The following is a 19,979-nucleotide window of genomic DNA, read 5'->3' on the forward strand; positions in this document are numbered from 1 at the left end:
TTTCTCAAGTTGTTTTTACCTGTTGTTTTTATGTGTGGTCGGAACATCGTAATTTTTGTGGTTTTCGTTCCCTTTCATAATAATGAAATATTTTAAATAGATTTAGATGTCACTATGACTAGGGATGAGCGAACTCGAACTGTATAGTTCGGGTTCGTACCGAATTTTGGGGTGTCCGTGACACGGACCCGAACCCGGACATTTTCGTAAAAGTCCGGGTTCGGGTTCGGTGTTCGTCGCTTTCTTGGCGCTTTTGTGACGCTTTCTTGGCGCTTTTTGAAAGGCTGCAAAGCAGCCAATCAACAAGCGTCATACTACTTGCCCCAAGAGGCCATCACAGCCATGCCTACTATTGGCATGGCTGTGATTGGCCAGAGCACCATGTGACCCAGCCTCTATTTAAGCTGGAGTCACATAGCGCCGCCCGTCACTCTGCTCTGATTAGCGTAGGGAGAGGTTGCGGCTGCGACAGTAGGGCGAGATTAGGCAGATTAACTCCTCCAAAGGACTTGATTAACTGATCGATCTGCAGCTGTGGATCATTGAGCTGCTGATCCTCAATTGCTCACTGTTTTTAGGCTGCCCAGACCGTTTGTCAGTCACATTTTTCTGGGGTGATCGGCGGCCATTTTGTGTCTTGTGGTGCGCCAGCACAAGCTGCGACCAAGTGCATTTAACCCTCAATGGTGTGGTTGTTTTTTGGCTAAAGCCTACATCAGGGTGAAGCTGTCACACCAAGTGCATTTAACCAGCAATAGTCTGTTCATTTTTTGGCCATATACAAAATCAGGGGCAAGCTGCGCCTGTCACCAAGTGCATTTAACCCTCAATGGTGTGGTTGTTTTTTGGCTAAAGCCTACATCAGGGTGAAGCTGTCACACCAAGTGCATTTAACCAGCAATAGTCTGTTCATTTTTTGGCCATATACAAAATCAGGGGCAAGCTGCGCCTGTCACCAAGTGCATTTAACCCTCAATGGTGTGGTTGTTTTTTGGCTAAAGCCTACATCAGGGTGAAGCTGTCACACCAAGTGCATTTAACCAGCAATAGTCTGTTCATTTTTTGGCCATATACAAAATCAGGGGCAAGCTGCGCCTGTCACCAAGTGCATTTAACCCTCAATGGTGTGGTTGTTTTTTGGCTAAAGCCTACATCAGGGTGAAGCTGTCACACCAAGTGCATTTAACCAGCAATAGTCTGTTCATTTTTTGGCCATATACAAAATCAGGGGCAAGCTGCGCCTGTCACCAAGTGCATTTAACCCTCAATGGTGTGGTTGTTTTCTGGCTAAAGCCTACATCAGGGTGAAGCTGTCACACCAAGTGCATTTAACCAGCAATAGTCTGTTTATTTTTTGGCCATATACTACATCAGGGGCAAGCTGCGCCCGTCACCAAGTGCATTTAACCCTCAGTAGTGTGGTTGGTCAAGCTGTGACACCAAGTGCATTTAACCAGCAATAGTCTGTTCATTTTTTGGCCATATACTACATCAGGGGCAAGCTGCGCCCGTCACCAAGTGCATTTAACCAGCAATAGTGTGGTTATTTTTTGGCCATATCCCAGTCTAATTCTGTCACTAAATCCATACCGGTCACCCAGCGCCTAAATACTAGGCCTCAAATTTATATCCCGCTAAATCTCTCGTTACCGCTGTCCTGTTGTAGCTGGGAAAGTTATTTAGTGTCCGTCAAAGCACATTTTTTGTTCTGGGTTGAAGTACAATTCCCAATTTAGCAATTTCATAATTTAGTGGTTTCTGCTATATCAGAGCTATTTGAAATCTATCCCTAAAAGGGTATATAATATTCAAGGTGCACATTGGGTCATTCAGAATAACTTCACACACACCCGCTACTGTGTATTTTCAAGTCTAATTCTGTCACTAAACCCATACCTGTCACCCAGCGCCTAAATACTAGGCCTCAAATTTATATCCTGCTAAATCTCTCGTTACCGCTGTCCTGTTGTAGCTGGGAAAGTTATTTAGTGTCCGTCAAAGCACATTTTTTGTTCTGGGTTGAAGTACAATTCCCAATTTAGCAATTTCATAATTTAGTGGTTTCTGCTATATCAGAGCTATTTGAAATCTATCCCTAAAAGGGTATATAATATTCAAGGTGCACATTGGGTCATTCAGAATAACTTCACACACACCCGCTACTGTGTATTTTCAAGTCTAATTCTGTCACTAAACCCATACCTGTCACCCAGCGCCTAAATACTAGGCCTCAAATTTATATCCTGCTAAATCTCTCGTTACCGCTGTCCTGTTGTAGCTGGGAAAGTTATTTAGTGTCCGTCAAAGCACATTTTTTGTTCTGGGTTGAAATACAATTCCCAATTTAGCAATTTCATAATTTAGTGGTTTCTGCTATATCAGAGCTATTTGAAATCTATCCCTAAAAGGGTATATAATATTCAAGGTGCACATTGGGTCATTCAGAATAACTTCACACACACCCGCTACTGTGTATTTCCAAGTCTAATTCTGTCACTAAACCCATACCTGTCACCCAGCGCCTAAATACTAGGCCTCAAATTTATATCCTGCTAAATCTCTCGTTACCGCTGTACTGTTGTTGCTGGGCAAGATATTTAGTGTCCGTCAAAGCACATTTTTTGTTCTGGGTTGAAGTACAATTCCCAATTTAGCAATTTCATAATTTAGTGGTTTCTGCTATATCAGAGCTATTTGAAATCTATCCCTAAAAGGGTATATAATATTCAAGGTGCACATTGGGTCATTCAGAATAACTTCACACACACCCGCTACTGTGTATTTTCAAGTCTAATTCTGTCACTAAACCCATACCTGTCACCCAGCGCCTAAATACTAGGCCTCAAATTTATATCCTGCTAAATCTCTCGTTACCGCTGTACTGTTGTTGCTGGGCAAGATATTTAGTGTCCGTCAAAGCACATTTTTTGTTCTGGGTTGAAATACAATTCCCAATTTAGCAATTTCATAATTTAGTGGTTCCTGCTATATCAGAGCTATTTGAAATCTATCCCAAAAAGGGTATATAATATTCAAGGTGCACATAGGGTCATTCAGAATAACTTCACACACACGCTTCTGTGCATTTCCAAGTCTAATTCTGTCACTAAATCCATACCGGTCACCCAGCGCCTAAATACTAGGCCTCAAATTTATATCCCGCTGAATTTGAATACAATACATTGGGCCAAATAATATATTTGTTGTTGTGGTGAACCATAACAATGAGAAAAACATCTAGTAAGGGACGCGGACGTGGACATGGTCGTGGTGGTGTTAGTGGACCCTCTGGTGCTGGGAGAGGACGTGGCCGTTCTGCCACATCCACACGTCCTAGTGTACCAACTACCTCAGGTCCCAGTAGCCGCCAGAATTTACAGCGATATATGGTGGGGCCCAATGCCGTTCTAAGGATGGTAAGGCCTGAGCAGGTACAGGCATTAGTCAATTGGGTGGCCGACAGTGGATCCAGCACGTTCACATTATCTCCCACCCAGTCTTCTGCAGAAAGCGCACAGATGGCGCCTGAAAACCAACCCCATCAGTCTGTCACATCACCCCCATGCATACCAGGGAAACTGTCTCAGCCTCAAGTTATGCAGCAGTCTCTTATGCTGTTTGAAGACTCCGCTGGCAGGGTTTCCCAAGGGCATCCACCTAGCCCTTCCCCAGCGGTGAAAGACATAGAATGCACTGACGCACAACCACTTATGTTTCCTGATGATGAGGACATGGGAATACCACCTCAGCATGTCTCTGATGATGACGAAACACAGGTGCCAACTGCTGCGTCTTTCTGCAGTGTGCAGACTGAACAGGAGGTCAGGGATCAAGACTGGGTGGAAGACGATGCAGGGGACGATGAGGTCCTAGACCCCACATGGAATGAAGGTCGTGCCACTGACTTTCACAGTTCGGAGGAAGAGGCAGTGGTGAGACCGAGCCAACAGCGTAGCAAAAGAGGGAGCAGTGGGCAAAAGCAGAACACCCGCCGCCAAGAGACTCCGCCTGCTACTGACCGCCGCCATCTGGGACCGAGCACCCCAAAGGCAGCTTCAAGGAGTTCCCTGGCATGGCACTTCTTCAAACAATGTGCTGACGACAAGACCCGAGTGGTTTGCACGCTGTGCCATCAGAGCCTGAAGCGAGGCATTAACGTTCTGAACCTGAGCACAACCTGCATGACCAGGCACCTGCATGCAAAGCATGAACTGCAGTGGAGTAAACACCTTAAAACCAAGGAAGTCACTCAGGCTCCCCCTGCTACCTCTTCTGCTGCTGCCGCCTCGGCCTATTCTGCTGCTGCCGCCTCGGCCTCTTCCTCCGCCTCTGGAGGAACGTTGGCACCTGCCGCCCAGCAAACAGGGGATGTACCACCAACACCACCACCACCACCTCCGTCACCAAGCGTCTCAACCATGTCACACGCCAGCGTTCAGCTCTCCATCTCACAAACATTTGATAGAAAGCGTAAATTCCCACCTAGCCACCCTCGATCCCTGGCCCTGAATGCCAGCATTTCTAAACTACTGGCCTATGAAATGCTGTCATTTAGGCTGGTGGACACAGACAGCTTCAAACAGCTCATGTCGCTTGCTGTCCCACAGTATGTTGTTCCCAGCCGGCACTACTTCTCCAAGAGAGCCGTGCCTTCCCTGCACAACCAAGTATCCGATAAAATCAAGTGTGCACTGCGCAACGCCATCTGTAGCAAGGTCCACCTAACCACAGATACGTGGACCAGTAAGCACGGCCAGGGACGCTATATCTCCCTAACTGCACACTGGGTAAATGTAGTGGCAGCTGGGCCCCAGGCGGAGAGCTGTTTGGCGCACGTCCTTCCGCCGCCAAGGATCGCAGGGCAACATTCTTTGCCTCCTGTTGCCACCTCCTCCTTCTCGGCTTCCTCCTCCTCTTCTTCCACCTGCTCATCCAGTCAGCCACACACCTTCACCACCAACTTCAGCACAGCCCGGGGTAAACGTCAGCAGGCCATTCTGAAACTCATATGTTTGGGGGACAGGCCCCACACCGCACAGGAGTTGTGGCGGGGTATTGAACAACAGACCGACGAGTGGTTGCTGCCGGTGAGCCTCAAGCCCGGCCTGGTGGTGTGTGATAATGGGCGAAATCTCGTTGCAGCTCTGGGACTAGCCAATTTGACGCACATCCCTTGCTTGGCGCATGTGCTGAATTTGGTGGTGCAGAAGTTCATTCACAACTACCCCGACATGTCAGAGCTGCTGCATAAAGTGCGGGCCGTCTGTTCGCGCTTCCGGCGTTCACATCCTGCCGCTGCTCGCCTGTCTGCGCTACAGCGTAACTTCGGCCTTCCCGCTCACCGCCTCATATGCGACGTGCCCACCAGGTGGAACTCCACCTTGCACATGCTGGACAGACTGTGCGAGCAGCAGCAGGCCATAGTGGAGTTTCAGCTGCAGCACGCACGGGTCAGTCGCACTACAGAACAGCACCACTTCACCACCAATGACTGGGCCTCCATGCGAGACCTGTGTGCCCTGTTGCGCTGTTTCGAGTACTCCACCAACATGGCCAGTGGCGATGACACCGTTATCAGCGTTACAATACCACTTCTATGTCTCCTTGAGAAAACACTTAGGGCGATGATGGAAGAGGAGGTGGCCCAGGAGGAGGAGGAGGAGGAGGAGGAGGAAGAGGGGTCATTTTTAGCACTTTCAGGCCAGTCTCTTCGAAGTGACTCAGAGGGAGGTTTTTGGCAACAGCAGAGGCCAGGTACAAATGTGGCCAGCCAGGGCCCACTACTGGAGGACGAGGAGGACGAGGATGAGGAGGAGGTGGAGGAGGATGAGGATGAAGCATGGTCACAGCGGGGTGGCACCCAACGCAGCTCGGGTCCATCACTGGTGCGTGGCTGGGGGGAAAGGCAGGACGATGACGATACGCCTCCCACAGAGGACAGCTTGTCCTTACCCCTGGGCAGCCTGGCACACATGAGCGACTACATGCTGCAGTGCCTGCGCAACGACAGCAGAGTTGCCCACATTTTAACCTGTGCGGACTACTGGGTTGCCACCCTGCTGGATCCACGCTACAAAGACAATGTGCCCACCTTACTTCCTGCACTGGAGCGTGATAGGAAGATGCGCGAGTACAAGCGCACGTTGGTAGACGCGCTACTGAGAGCATTCCCAAATGTCACAGGGGAACAAGTGGAAGCCCAAGGCCAAGGCAGAGGAGGAGCAAGAGGTCGCCAAGGCAGCTGTGTCACGGCCAGCTCCTCTGAGGGCAGGGTTAGCATGGCAGAGATGTGGAAAACTTTTGTCAACACGCCACAGCTAACTGCACCACCACCTGATACGCAACGTGTTAGCAGGAGGCAACATTTCACTAACATGGTGGAACAGTACGTGTGCACACCCCTCCACGTACTGACTGATGGTTCGGCCCCATTCAACTTCTGGGTCTCTAAATTGTCCACGTGGCCAGAGCTAGCCTTTTATGCCTTGGAGGTGCTGGCCTGCCCGGCAGCCAGCGTTTTGTCTGAACGTGTATTCAGCACGGCAGGGGGCGTCATTACAGACAAACGCAGCCGCCTGTCTACAGCCAATGTGGACAAGCTGACGTTCATAAAAATGAACCAGGCATGGATCCCACAGGACCTGTCCGTCCCTTGTCCAGATTAGACATTAACTACCTCCCCATAACCATATATTATTGGACTCCAGGGCACTTCCTCATTCAATCCTATTTTTATTTTCATTTTACCATTATATTGCAAGGCTACCCAAAGTTGAATGAACCTCTCCTCTGCCTGTGTGCTAGGCCTAAATATATGCCAATGGATTGTTGCAGTGGTGGCTGACGTGAAGCCTCATTCTCTGCTATGACATGCAGACTGATTCTCTGGTGACATGAAGCCAGATTGTCTGTTACGGGACCTCTCTCCTCTGCCTGGGTGCTGGGCCTGAATTTATGACAATGGACTGTTGCAGTGGTGGCTGACGTGAAGCCTGATTCTCTGCTATGACATGCAGACTGATTCTCTGCTGACATGAAGCCAGATCCTCTGTTGCGGGACCTCTCTCCTCTGCCTGGGTGCTGGGCCTAAATTTATGAAAATGGACTGTTGCAGTGGTGGGTGACGTGAAGCCTCATTCTCTGCTATGACATGCAGACTGATTCTCTGCTGACATGAAGCCAGATTGTCTGTTACGGGACCTCTCTCCTCTGCCTGGGTGCTGGGCCTAAATATCTGACAATGGACTGTTGCATTGGTGGCTGACGTGAAGCCTGATTCTCTGCTATGATATGAAGACTGATTCTCTGCTGACATGAAGCCAGATTGTCTGTTACGGGACCTCTCTCCTCTGCCTGTGTGCTAGGCCTAAATATATGCCAATGGATTGTTGCAGTGGTGGCTGACGTGAAGCCTGATTCTCTGCTATGACATGCAGACTAATTCTCTGCTGACATGAAGCCAGATTGTCTGTTACGGGACCTCTCTCCTCTGCCTGGGTGCTGGGCCTAAATTTATGACAATGGACTGTTGCAGTGGTGGCTGACGTGAAGCCTGATTCTCTGCTATGACATGCAGACTGATTCTCTGCTGACATGAAGCCAGATCCTCTGTTACGGGACCTCTCTCCTCTGCCTGGGTGCTGGGCCTAAATTTATGAAAATGGACTGTTGCAGTGGTGGGTGACGTGAAGCCTCATTCTCTGCTATGACATGCAGACTGATTCTCTGCTGACATGAAGCCAGATTGTCTGTTACGGGACCTCTCTCCTCTGCCTGGGTGCTGGGCCTAAATATCTGACAATGGACTGTTGCATTGGTGGCTGACGTGAAGCCTGATTCTCTGCTATGATATGAAGACTGATTCTCTGCTGACATGAAGCCAGATTGTCTGTTACGGGACCTCTCTCCTCTGCCTGTGTGCTAGGCCTAAATATATGCCAATGGATTGTTGCAGTGGTGGCTGACGTGAAGCCTGATTCTCTGCTATGACATGCAGACTAATTCTCTGCTGACATGAAGCCAGATTGTCTGTTACGGGACCTCTCTCCTCTGCCTGGGTGCTGGGCCTAAATTTATGACAATGGACTGTTGCAGTGGTGGCTGACGTGAAGCCTGATTCTCTGCTATGACATGCAGACTGATTCTCTGCTGACATGAAGCCAGATCCTCTGTTACGGGACCTCTCTCCTCTGCCTGGGTGCTGGGCCTAAATTTATGAAAATGGACTGTTGCAGTGGTGGCTGACGTGAAGCCTCATTCTCTGCTATGACATGCAGACTGATTCTCTGCTGACATGAAGCCAGATTGTCTGTTACGGGACCTCTCTCCTCTGCCTGGGTGCTGGGCCTGAATTTATGACAATGGACTGTTGCAGTGGTGGCTGACGTGAAGCCTGATTCTCTGCTATGACATGCAGACTAATTCTCTGCTGACATGAAGCCAGATTGTCTGTTACGGGACCTCTCTCCTCTGCCTGGGTGCTGGGCCTAAATTTATGAAAATGGACTGTTGCAGTGGTGGGTGACGTGAAGCCTGATTCTCTGCTATGACATGAAGACTGATTCTCTGCTGACATGAAGCCAGATCCTCTGTTACGGGACCTCTCTCCTCTGCCTGGGTGCTGGGCCTAAATATCTGACAATGGACTGTTGCATTGGTGGCTGACGTGAAGCCTGATTCTCTGCTATGATATGAAGACTGATTCTCTGCTGACATGAAGCCAGATTGTCTGTTACGGGACCTCTCTCCTCTGCCTGTGTGCTAGGCCTAAATATATGCCAATGGATTGTTGCAGTGGTGGCTGACGTGAAGCCTGATTCTCTGCTATGACATGCAGACTGATTCTCTGGTGACATGAAGCCAGATCCTCTGTTACGGGACCTCTCTCCTCTGCCTGGGTGCTGGGCCTAAATTTATGAAAATGGACTGTTGCAGTGGTGGGTGACGTGAAGCCTGATTCTCTGCTATGACATGCAGACTGATTCTCTGGTGACATGAAGCCAGATCCTCTGTTACGGGACCTCTCTCCTCTGCCTGGGTGCTGGGCCTAAATTTATGAAAATGGACTGTTGCAGTGGTGGGTGACGTGAAGCCTCATTCTCTGCTATGACATGCAGACTGATTCTCTGCTGACATGAAGCCAGATCGTCTGTTACGGGACCTCTCTCCTCTGCCTGGGTGCTGGGCCTAAATTTATGAAAATGGACTCTTACAGTGGTGGGTGACGTGAAGCCTGATTCTCTGCTATGACATGAAGACTGATTCTCTGCTGACATGAAGCCAGATCCTCTGTTACGGGACCTCTCTCCTCTGCCTGGGTGCTGGGCCTAAATATCTGACAATGGACTGTTGCATTGGTGGCTGACGTGAAGCCTGATTCTCTGCTATGATATGAAGACTGATTCTCTGCTGACATGAAGCCAGATTGTCTGTTACGGGACCTCTCTCCTCTGCCTGTGTGCTAGGCCTAAATATATGCCAATGGATTGTTGCAGTGGTGGCTGACGTGAAGCCTGATTCTCTGCTATGACATGCAGACTGATTCTCTGGTGACATGAAGCCAGATCCTCTGTTACGGGACCTCTCTCCTCTGCCTGGGTGCTGGGCCTAAATTTATGAAAATGGACTGTTGCAGTGGTGGGTGACGTGAAGCCTGATTCTCTGCTATGACATGCAGACTGATTCTCTGGTGACATGAAGCCAGATCCTCTGTTACGGGACCTCTCTCCTCTGCCTGGGTGCTGGGCCTAAATATCTGACAATGGACTGTTGCATTGGTGGCTGACGTGAAGCCTGATTCTCTGCTATGACATGCAGACTAATTCTCTGCTGACATGAAGCCAGATTGTCTGTTACGGGACCTCTCTCCTCTGCCTGGGTGCTGGGCCTAAATTTATGAAAATGGACTGTTGCAGTGGTGGGTGACGTGAAGCCTGATTCTCTGCTATGACATGAAGACTGATTCTCTCCTGACATGAAGCCAGATTGTCTGTTACGGGACCTCTCTCCTCTGCCTGGGTGCTGGGCCTAAATTTATGAAAATGGACTGTTACAGTGGTGGGTGACGTGAAGCCTGATTCTCTGCTATGATATGAAGACTGATTCTCTGCTGACATGAAGCCAGATTGTCTGTTACGGGACCTCTCTCCTCTGCCTGGGTGCTGGGCCTAAATTTATGAAAATGGACTCTTACAGTGGTGGGTGACGTGAAGCCTGATTCTCTGCTATGACATGAAGACTGATTCTCTGCTGACATGAAGCCAGATTGTCTGTTACGGGACCTCTCTCCTCTGCCTGGGTGCCGGGGCCTAAATATCTGAGAATGGACTGTTCCAGTGGTGGGTGACGGGAAGCCAGATTCTCTGCTATGGAACCTCTCTCCAATTGATTTTGGTTAATTTTTATTTATTTAATTTTTATTTTAATTAATTTCCCTATCCACATTTGTTTGCAGGGGATTTACCTACATGTTGCTGCCTTTTGCAGCCCTCTAGCCCTTTCCTGGGCTGTTTTACAGCCGTTTTAGTGCCGAAAAGTTCGGGTCCCCATTGACTTCAATGGGGTTCGGGTTCGGGACGAAGTTCGGATCGGGTTCGGATCCCGAACCCGAACATTTCCGGGATGTTCGGCCGAACTTCTCGAACCCGAACATCCAGGTGTTCGCTCAACTCTAACTATGACGTATGTAATAGGGGAGGTTTTCCCCGTGAACTTAAACTCAGTGGTTCCCACTTAGTAATCAACGCCCCAGACGAAGCATTATGGCGAAACCCGGGTCGGGCAGCACAGATTGTTTTTAATACGATTTTACCTTTGTACTTTTGTGAGTATATTAAACCATTTTTTATCTGAAATAACTGGTACGTACTTCACTATCCTTGCGCCCTCCTTCCTTTGAGATCTGTGGAAGTGTGAGTTGGGTGATATCTTCTTGAAGTGGTGCTCTGTTGGTGGGATCGCGGTTTGGATAAAGATCTGCTGAAGGTGAACTTACGGCTCCTGGTCCACGCCCGCTCTACGTATAAAGTTCTCCTGTTGAAGGTACACACAAGGTTTCTATCTACGCGTTTTGCAAGTGGAGTCTTGTGAGTATACTGCACGCACTTGGTGCGATAGGTGTTCAGAATATACTACACCATAGTGCGTCTTGTTACTACATTTCAGGTTTCCATGCTATTGTTGAAAGTGATCGATTGTATGTGGTCTGTTTAACTGAAGAGTATTATGAATATAAGAGAAAGAAAAGAAAAAGAAAAGAATCTTCTCCTGCAGCGCAATCCCCTTTTTTATCATTTATATTTAGCAGACTTTTTTACCCACATTGTTCTAGGATTTGCAGCACTTGAGGGGACAAATATCCTTTACAGAGACTTTGCTTTTTATTGGTTGTGAATACAGAAGAATATACACTTTTTGCAGGATTCTGTAATGCAGATCTTGCAAGCAAGCTCTATTAAACAACTGAGGCAGAGACCAGTTCGTCACTTACTCTCTATGTTAACCTTTCCCTGAAAAAACTTTAAAATCTACCCAATTATATCTCCAATACTCTCCCTATAGTGTACCTGTAGGGTGACTATAGTGTCTCTAGTAACTGGCTTGTTTCTGCAATCTTTTTGTTTTGTTAGATAGCCACAATACACACCATCACATCCACAAATGAGAACAGAATGGCATCTTGCTCTTTTATTTTTAGCAAAAAATGTCTGTCAGCATCTGAGCCAATCAGGGCAAGCCATCCCCCTTCCTTCCCAGTGGCATGTGATCCTTCATCTTCTTCCTCTTTCCTGTTTAGCCCATCCATTTTTACAGTAATGCTTTCTTACATGCAGTGATGTGCCTAAGGTGTCAGGGGGAACCCAGTTATGCCAACATTGTGCCCCTTCACTGTATTCTCAGTAATTAAACCCTTCAAGGCATCGCTTTAAAGTAGCTATATCCATATCGTGTCCCCCTGACAGTAGTTATGCCTGCACTTTGCCCCCTCACAGTAGTTATGCCCACATTGTGCTCCCTCACAGTAGTTATGCTCACATTGTGCCCCCTCACGTTAGTTATGTCCACCCTGTGCCCCCTCTTGATAGTTATGACTTTACTGCACCCCTTCACAATAGATGAATACATTGTGCCCCCTTACAGTAGTTAGCCCTTTATTGTGCCCCATTCACAGTAGTAATGCCCTCATTGCGCACCTCAGAGTAGTTATGCCCAAAATGTGCCCCCTTATAGTAGTTATTCATTCATTGTGCCCCGTTCACAGTAGTTATTCCTTCATTGTGCCACCTCACAGTAGTTAAGTCCTCATTGTGCCCCCCCCACGATAGTTATGCTATCTCTATGCCCCCATAACAGTTGTTATGCCCCGTCACAGTAGTTATGTCCTCTCTGTTACCCCTTCACAGTAATTATGCTCTTATTGTGCCCCCTCACAGTAGTTATGCCCTCTTTTTGCTCCCTTCAGAGTAGTTATGCCCTTATTGTGTCCCTCCTCACAGTAAATATGCCCTCTCTGTGCTCCCCTAACAGTTATGCCCCTTCACAGTAGTAATGCCCTCTTTTTGCCCCCTTCACAGTAGTAATGCTCACAATGTGCCTCCTCAGTGTTAATATAATGAAAAAAAAAAAAATAATAATAATAATTACTCACCTTGTCCCATTCCTGATGATCAGATCCAGCACTCCCCTGCAGACACAGATTGCGCTGCAGAACTGTGTGGGAGAATTGCACAGGCAGATTAACAGCCTTTAGGCTCCTCCAACACAGACCAGCAGCGCAATCTGGGTCTACAGGAGGGAAGGAACATAGGAAGCTGATCGGTCAGTAAGTGAAAGGACTGCTGGCTCTCTGGCTCTCTAGCCATGAGCGATTCCATCTATATTGTTGGACGCGCTCATTGCATCTGGCACTTCTCTGACAGCTGGCTCGCCACTGTTCACATGTCAGTGTTTTGGTCAGTAATTTCCATCAGTGATTGTGAGTCAGGAGACTACAGAGAGATAAGGTATAATGGAACATTTTGCACCAGTTCTGTGTTTAGAGGCGCACCTGGTTTCGGCTCACAATCACTGATGATCAATGACCGAACACTGACTGTGTGAATAAGGCATTAAATGGCCCTAGGTACATTTATTTGTGTGAATTGTTCGAAATTACATTGTGAAATTTGTAACAAATCTGATTTGTTTACAATCAATTCACTCATCTCTAACTCTTTGTAAACAACACAGCCTGGAGGAAATACATTGGCAACAGCAGAATACACAGGGCTAAGAAGTTTTGTGGCTGTCATCCATTGTACTCATGGATTGTTTCCATCGAAACAGCCCAGGCGCATTTTGTCTGTTTTTTTTTTTTTTTATGTTAAGGAGCCTAAAAGGGGCAGCAGTGATATCAGACACCATGAGAGGCAGCAGTAATATCAGATATTAGGATTACATGTGAAACTATGGATTCTACCAATTTATGTATAATTGTGAACAGGAAGAGAAAAAACACCTGAATTACAACTGTGAATGGACACAAGACAACAACGATGGCTTAATTACAATACCTCACTGGAGATAAGCATAGAAATACATTCCGTTTTTGAAATTGAACAATTACTTTCTATCTTAAAGGCTGTTAATCTCTTTATTGAATAACAAATACATGCTTCTCTCTTATGTAATTAATATAACCAGTTAAAGTCTATAGAGGGTTCCACTACTGAATCATACATTGAACGTGGCTACAAGTATTTCATTACCAAACAAATTTTGTAATTTCTGTAGACTTATGGAAAGTGCTATTCAACCCTGGGGAGACGTTTGGCAGCAAAACAGATTTTTGCTATGTATCTCATTTACATTAATTGAATATCTTGTTAGTCCAAACATGTATTTGATAGGCACTGTTCAGATCTTCAAGTAGTGAAATGAAGTCTGGTATTGTAAACCTTAATGTTTTGCTCAGGGCACAAAAGCTCATTTTAGGTTTTTTCTATACCTTAACACAACTGTACAACCAAATAGAGCGGGCGGCACAGGCTGGTACAGTGGTCATAATGGGAGAATTTAACTTCCCAGACATTGACTGGGGTCATGATTCTGCCTCAACCAGAAAGGGGAGAAAATTCCTCAACTTGCTGCTGGACCACTTTATGGGCCAGTTTATAGAAGCTCCCACTAGGGGCAATGATCTGTTGGATCTGGTAATTTCTAATGATGCAGAGCTTGTTGGAATTGTCACTGTTCGAGAAACACTAGGTAATAGTGACCACAATATAATTATATTCCTTTAGGTAACCAGTATAAACGGCTAAAATGAAATCCCCCATGGTTTACAGCTACTGTAAAAAGGGCAATAAAAGACAAAAAAAAAGGGCATTTCAAAATACAAATCTGAGCGGTCAGCTGAAGCATTTTAAGATTACAAAGGCCTTAATAGAATCTGTAAAAAGGAGATAAAATTACCAAAAATACAAAACGAACAGCAGGTAGCAAAAGAGAGCAAAGCAAATCCCCAAAAAATCTTTAAATATATACTGTAAATGCTAAAAACCAAGGTCCGAGCAAGTAGGTCCCATAAATCAGTGGTCCCCAACCTTTTTTGCACCAAGGACCGGTTTCATGCAAGACAATTTTCCCAGGGACCTGGAGGCTAGGGGGGGATCTGGTCGGCACTGACTGATTCACGCACATAGCAAAACACAAGGTGCATATTAAAATATATAACATTATGTATGAGGTGGCTGGGGCCAAGGTGACATTATACTGTATGGGGCCACAAGGTGACATTATATTGCATGGGGCCACAAATACATTGTACTGTATGAGGCTGATGGGGACAAGGTGACATTATATTGCATGGGGTGGGCCAAATGGTGACATTATACTGCATGGGGCAACAAACCCCCCTCCATACAATATCTATTCAGTGTCTGCATGGCATAAATTGATAATCAATAAATCCCCACAGCTGTGTCTTTGCGATATAAATTTTTCCAGAAATGTCCTACAACCAGGACGCGTTTCAGCAAACATGCATTCATCAACAAGTACATCTTAATAAAAATGCAGAGTGTGTATATATATATATATATATATATATAAATGTACCGCCTACAGGGACGTCCAATCACCTCAGATTGAGGGTGGATCAAGATGGTATTCAATTAAGCTATAATGAGAACGTGTTGGGAAAGAGCATACAAAAAAACATTAAAGAAATAACAAAGAAAATGAAAAACAGTAGTGAATTCTACCTTACACAGTCTCAATCACTGTCACATATGAGTATCAACTCAAGATTCTTCACTAAGTAGAAAAAATATATACAAAATAACATGTAGTTAATAATATCATAAAGACATCTCACAGGAATACCTATAGGTGCATGATTTCATAGTCCTTAATTTTGGATGTAATGTACCCAATGTGTGGATCCAATAAGCTTCTCTTAGTACATTACATCCAAAAGGTCTCCACTTGCCTGAACACCTTAACCACTGCTGTAGTACAGCTGCCTCTGGAGGTTCTGCCGTATGTCTGTCTCTGCCTCTACACTATGATGGGAATGCTAAGCTGTGTCGTGACTTTATTACCAATGTACCATTTATTTTGAGCTGCAGCCACATCTGTTTTCTTCAGAATGGACCACAGTGGCCCTAAAAATTTAGCCTCTGTTTGGCGAGGCCCTTGCCTGTCCTAAACTGTTATGGGATAGAGACGATCCTGTGATAAAAGACCTTCAAGAGTTCCTAATCACCTTCCGTAGAGTCTTTGTTGAACCAGGATGTACCTTGACTGCCACGTCCTCTCTTCTGCAACTTTGCCAGGGCATCCATATGGTAGACCTCTTTACTATACTGTTTTTCAGTCTGTCCACTGAGATGTCCTGGGCCAGCATTCTGCTATGCTGGCAGTCTGTGTCCTTGCTATGATTGGATATGTCAGAGAGCAATTTTAGCCACAAGGAATTAAACTGTAAAAGCAACCAACTTGCACATTCTTAAGGAGTTGCCGAGATTAGTTTGACAATTTATTTGTTTAGTAAATGTGTATATCTGCTATCTGGGTACTAAATATACTATATTATATATTACTGTAATATATGCACTATTTATATTAAATATTCAAATATTCAATATTAATTTGAACAGTAAGGTAGTTTTTGGGCAGCATATGCACTAAAATCTGGTCACAATATGAAATGTTTATGTAGGCACAACACGTGCTATTCATTGATGGCACTATTAATTGTGCAATGTATGACCATACAATATAGGCACTATAAGGTACTATATACAGTGTGTTCATTTTGTTATGTTCAGGCTTTGCGCCAAAATAAAAATAATTGAATTCTGCACTTAATACCATGTAATGAGAAAATGAAGACAGAATTTTTGAAATGCTTACAAGTTTATTAAAAAGGAAAAGTAAAATTTTCCTTTACTGTGACATTTGAAATGTAACTTGGGCCTCCCATTTCTCTTGTTTATCTTCAAAATAGTTTGATACCTTGATTGGAGTCCACCTGTGGTGAATTCAGTTGATTGGATATGGTTTGGAAAGACACACCACTGTCTATAAAAAGGTCTCACAGCTGACAATTCATATCAGAGCAAAAATCCAGCCATGAGGAGGAAATGACTGCCTGTAGAGCTCAGAGAAGCGGGTGTGTTGAGGCACAGGTCTGGAGAAGGGTACAGAACATTTATGCTGCACTGAAAGTTCCCACAAGCACCATGGTCTCCATAATTCTTAAATTGAAGAAGTTTGGAACAGCCAGGACTCTTCCTAGATCTGGCTGCCCTACCAAACTAAGTATTTGGGGAAGAAAGGCATTGGTAAGAGAGGTGACCAAGAATCCAATGGTCACTCTGGCTGTTCACCAATGATCCTGTTTGCATATTGGAGAAACTTCCAGAAAGTCAATAAAAGACACATGAAAGATTGCAAAAAAAAGCAACTAAAGGACTGTCAGACGGTGAGAAACAAGATTCTCTGCTCTGATGAAACCAAGATTAAACATTTTGGTCTCCATTGTAAGTGTAATGTCTGGACGAAACAAGGCACTGCTCATCACCTGCCCAATACCATCCCTACAGTGAAGCAGGGTGGTGGCAGCATCATTCTGTGGTAGTGTTTTTCAGTGGCTGGGACAGGGAGGCTGGTCAAAGTTGAAGGATAGCTGAATAGATCAAAGTACAGAGATATTCTTAATAAAAACTTCATCTCAGACTGGGCCAAAGGTTTATCTCCCTACAAGACAATGACCCTAAGCTCACACCCAAGAAAACACGGGAGTGGCTTAGGGACAAATCTGTGAATGTCTTTGATTGGCCCATCCAGAGCCCAGAGTTGAACCCAATGAAACATCTATGGAAAGACCAGAATATTGCTGTCCATTGACAGTCCCTATCCAACCTGATAGGGCTTGAGAGGATCTGCAGAGAAGAATGACAGACAATCCCCAAACCCAGATGTACTAACTTTGTGATATCAATTCCAAGGAGACTGGAGGCTGTAATCACTGCTTCAACTAAGTCTTGAGTAGTGTTGAGCATGAATATTCGCATAGCGAATATTAATCGTGAATATCGCAACGTCGATAATTCGCGAATATTGCGAATATAGTGCTATATATTCGTTATATCGAATATTTGTCATTTTCTCCATCTGAACACATGATTCCTTCCTGCTTAAAATGCTTGTGGGCCAATGACTTATTGGCCCACTAGCAAGAAGCAGGGAGGAATCAAGAGTTTAGATGGTAAAAAATGACGAATATCCAAAAAAACTAATATATAGTACTATATCGAATATATTCGTTTTTTAGAATATTTGTTGTTGACGAATATTCTAAAAAACGAATATATAGCACTATATGACATGTATTCGTTTTATAGAATATACTTTTTTTTCCCCCCAATTAGTACAGTTATTGCCCTTCGGCATACTCCTCCCCGACAGGCGTCCCTGTCACCATGGTAACGCCTGGTGGTTAGAATATACCATCGGATCTGAGTTTTCACGATCTAACTCAGATCCGATGGTATATGCTAACCACCAGGTGTTCCCATGGTGATGGGGACGCTTGAAGTTAGAATATACCGCCAGGGCGCTGTGATCCGCACAATTAACCCCTCAGGTGTGGGTTAATTGCTTGGATCACAGCGCCCTGCCCCACCTCCCCAGTATTAAAATAATTGGTGGCCAGTGCGCACCCCTTCCTCCCCAGTATTAAAATAATTGGTGGCCAGTGCGCCCTAACCCCCCCCTCCCCCCAGTATTAAAATTGTCGGGGAGGAGTATGCAGAAGGGAAATAACTGCACTAATTGGGAGGAAAATAATTAATATTCTAAAAACAAATATATGTGATGTAGTGCTATATATTAGTTTTTTTGAATATTCGTCATATTGTAAGACGAATATTTAGCAACATAGCGAATATTCGTAAATTACACATATAGATTGAAATTTCACAAATGTAGTGTTATAATCTTTTTTTTTAGTCTAATTTTTTTGTCTCTTTCTGATTCAGAAAGAGACAACAAAAAAAAAATGATTATAGCACTACATTTGTGAAATTTCAGTCTAAGGGTCCATTCACACGTCCTATTTTTTTTCATCCTGAAAAACGGTCCGTTTTTTGCGGATCCGTTGTTCCTGAAAATGTTTCCATATGTCATCCGTAGGTCATCCGTTTTTTGCGGATCCGCAAAAAACGGAAACATGTATACATTTCAATAATCAAATAAAGTTGTTTGGATTTCTTTGAAAAAAAATTGAAAAAAAATTGAAAAAAAACAAAACAAAAAACATTTGTTATGTGTTTCCAGGAACGGAATCCGCAAAAAACGGATGACATACGGAATGACATCCGAATGTCATCCGTTTTTTGCGGATCCATTGACTTTGTATTGTACCAGGATCCGATTTTTCAGGACAAGAATAGGACATGTTTTATATTTAAACGGACATGCGGAACGGAACAACGGAAACGGACAGCACACATTGTGCTGTCCGATTTTTTCCAGGACCCATTGAAAATGAATGGGTCCAGATCTGGTCCTGATCTGTTCCTGAAAAAACGGAACAGATCAGGAAAGAAAAAACGGACGTGTGAATGGACCCTTAAAGTGTATTTAACGAATATTCACTATAAGGCTCCATTCACACGTCCGCAAAATGGGTCCGCATCCTTTCCGCAATTTTGCGGAAAGGGTGCGGACCCATTCATTCTCTATGGGGACGGAATGTGCTGTCCGCATCCACATTTGCGGATCCGCACTTCCGCATCCGTGCTTCCGTTTCCGCAAAAAAATAGAACATGTCCTATTCTTGTCCGCAATTGCGGACAAGAACAGGCATATTCTATAATGTCGGCAATGTGCGGTCCGCAAAATGCGGAAAGCACATTGCCTCTTTCCGTGTTTTGCGGATCCGTGTCTCCGTGTATCCGCAAAACACATTGCGGACGTGTGAATACAACCATTGCTATAACTTCATTTTTTAGAATAATCGTCATATTCTAAAGCAAGAATATATGGCGAATATTCGTAAAATACACAAAATCGCAATACGCGATTAATTAAATCGCATATTATTCGCGATAAATAGCATAATGACGAATATTCGATTTAGACGAATATAAGACAAACACTCAATCGAATATTCGCGAAATATCGCAAAATCGAATATGGCACCTCCCGCTCATCAATAGTCTTGAGTAAAGAGTCTGAATACTTATGTCAATGCAAGATTTTCGTTTTTCTTTTTTTAAATTAAATTAAAATGTTTTTTAAATTGTTCTTTTTAGTTTCTCATTATGGGGCAATGAATACAGAATAACGGGGAAAGATTAGAACTTTTATTATTTTAGCACAAGGCCACACCATAACAAAAGGGTTCATTTACTAATTAGAAATATGCCTAAATTAGGCGTATTTCAGGTGCAGATAGTGGCGCAATGGTTAGTTGCGCCACTATCTGTGAC

Source organism: Bufo gargarizans, chromosome 1 (assembly GCF_014858855.1).
Source record: "Bufo gargarizans isolate SCDJY-AF-19 chromosome 1, ASM1485885v1, whole genome shotgun sequence".
NCBI lineage: Eukaryota > Metazoa > Chordata > Amphibia > Anura > Bufonidae > Bufo > Bufo gargarizans.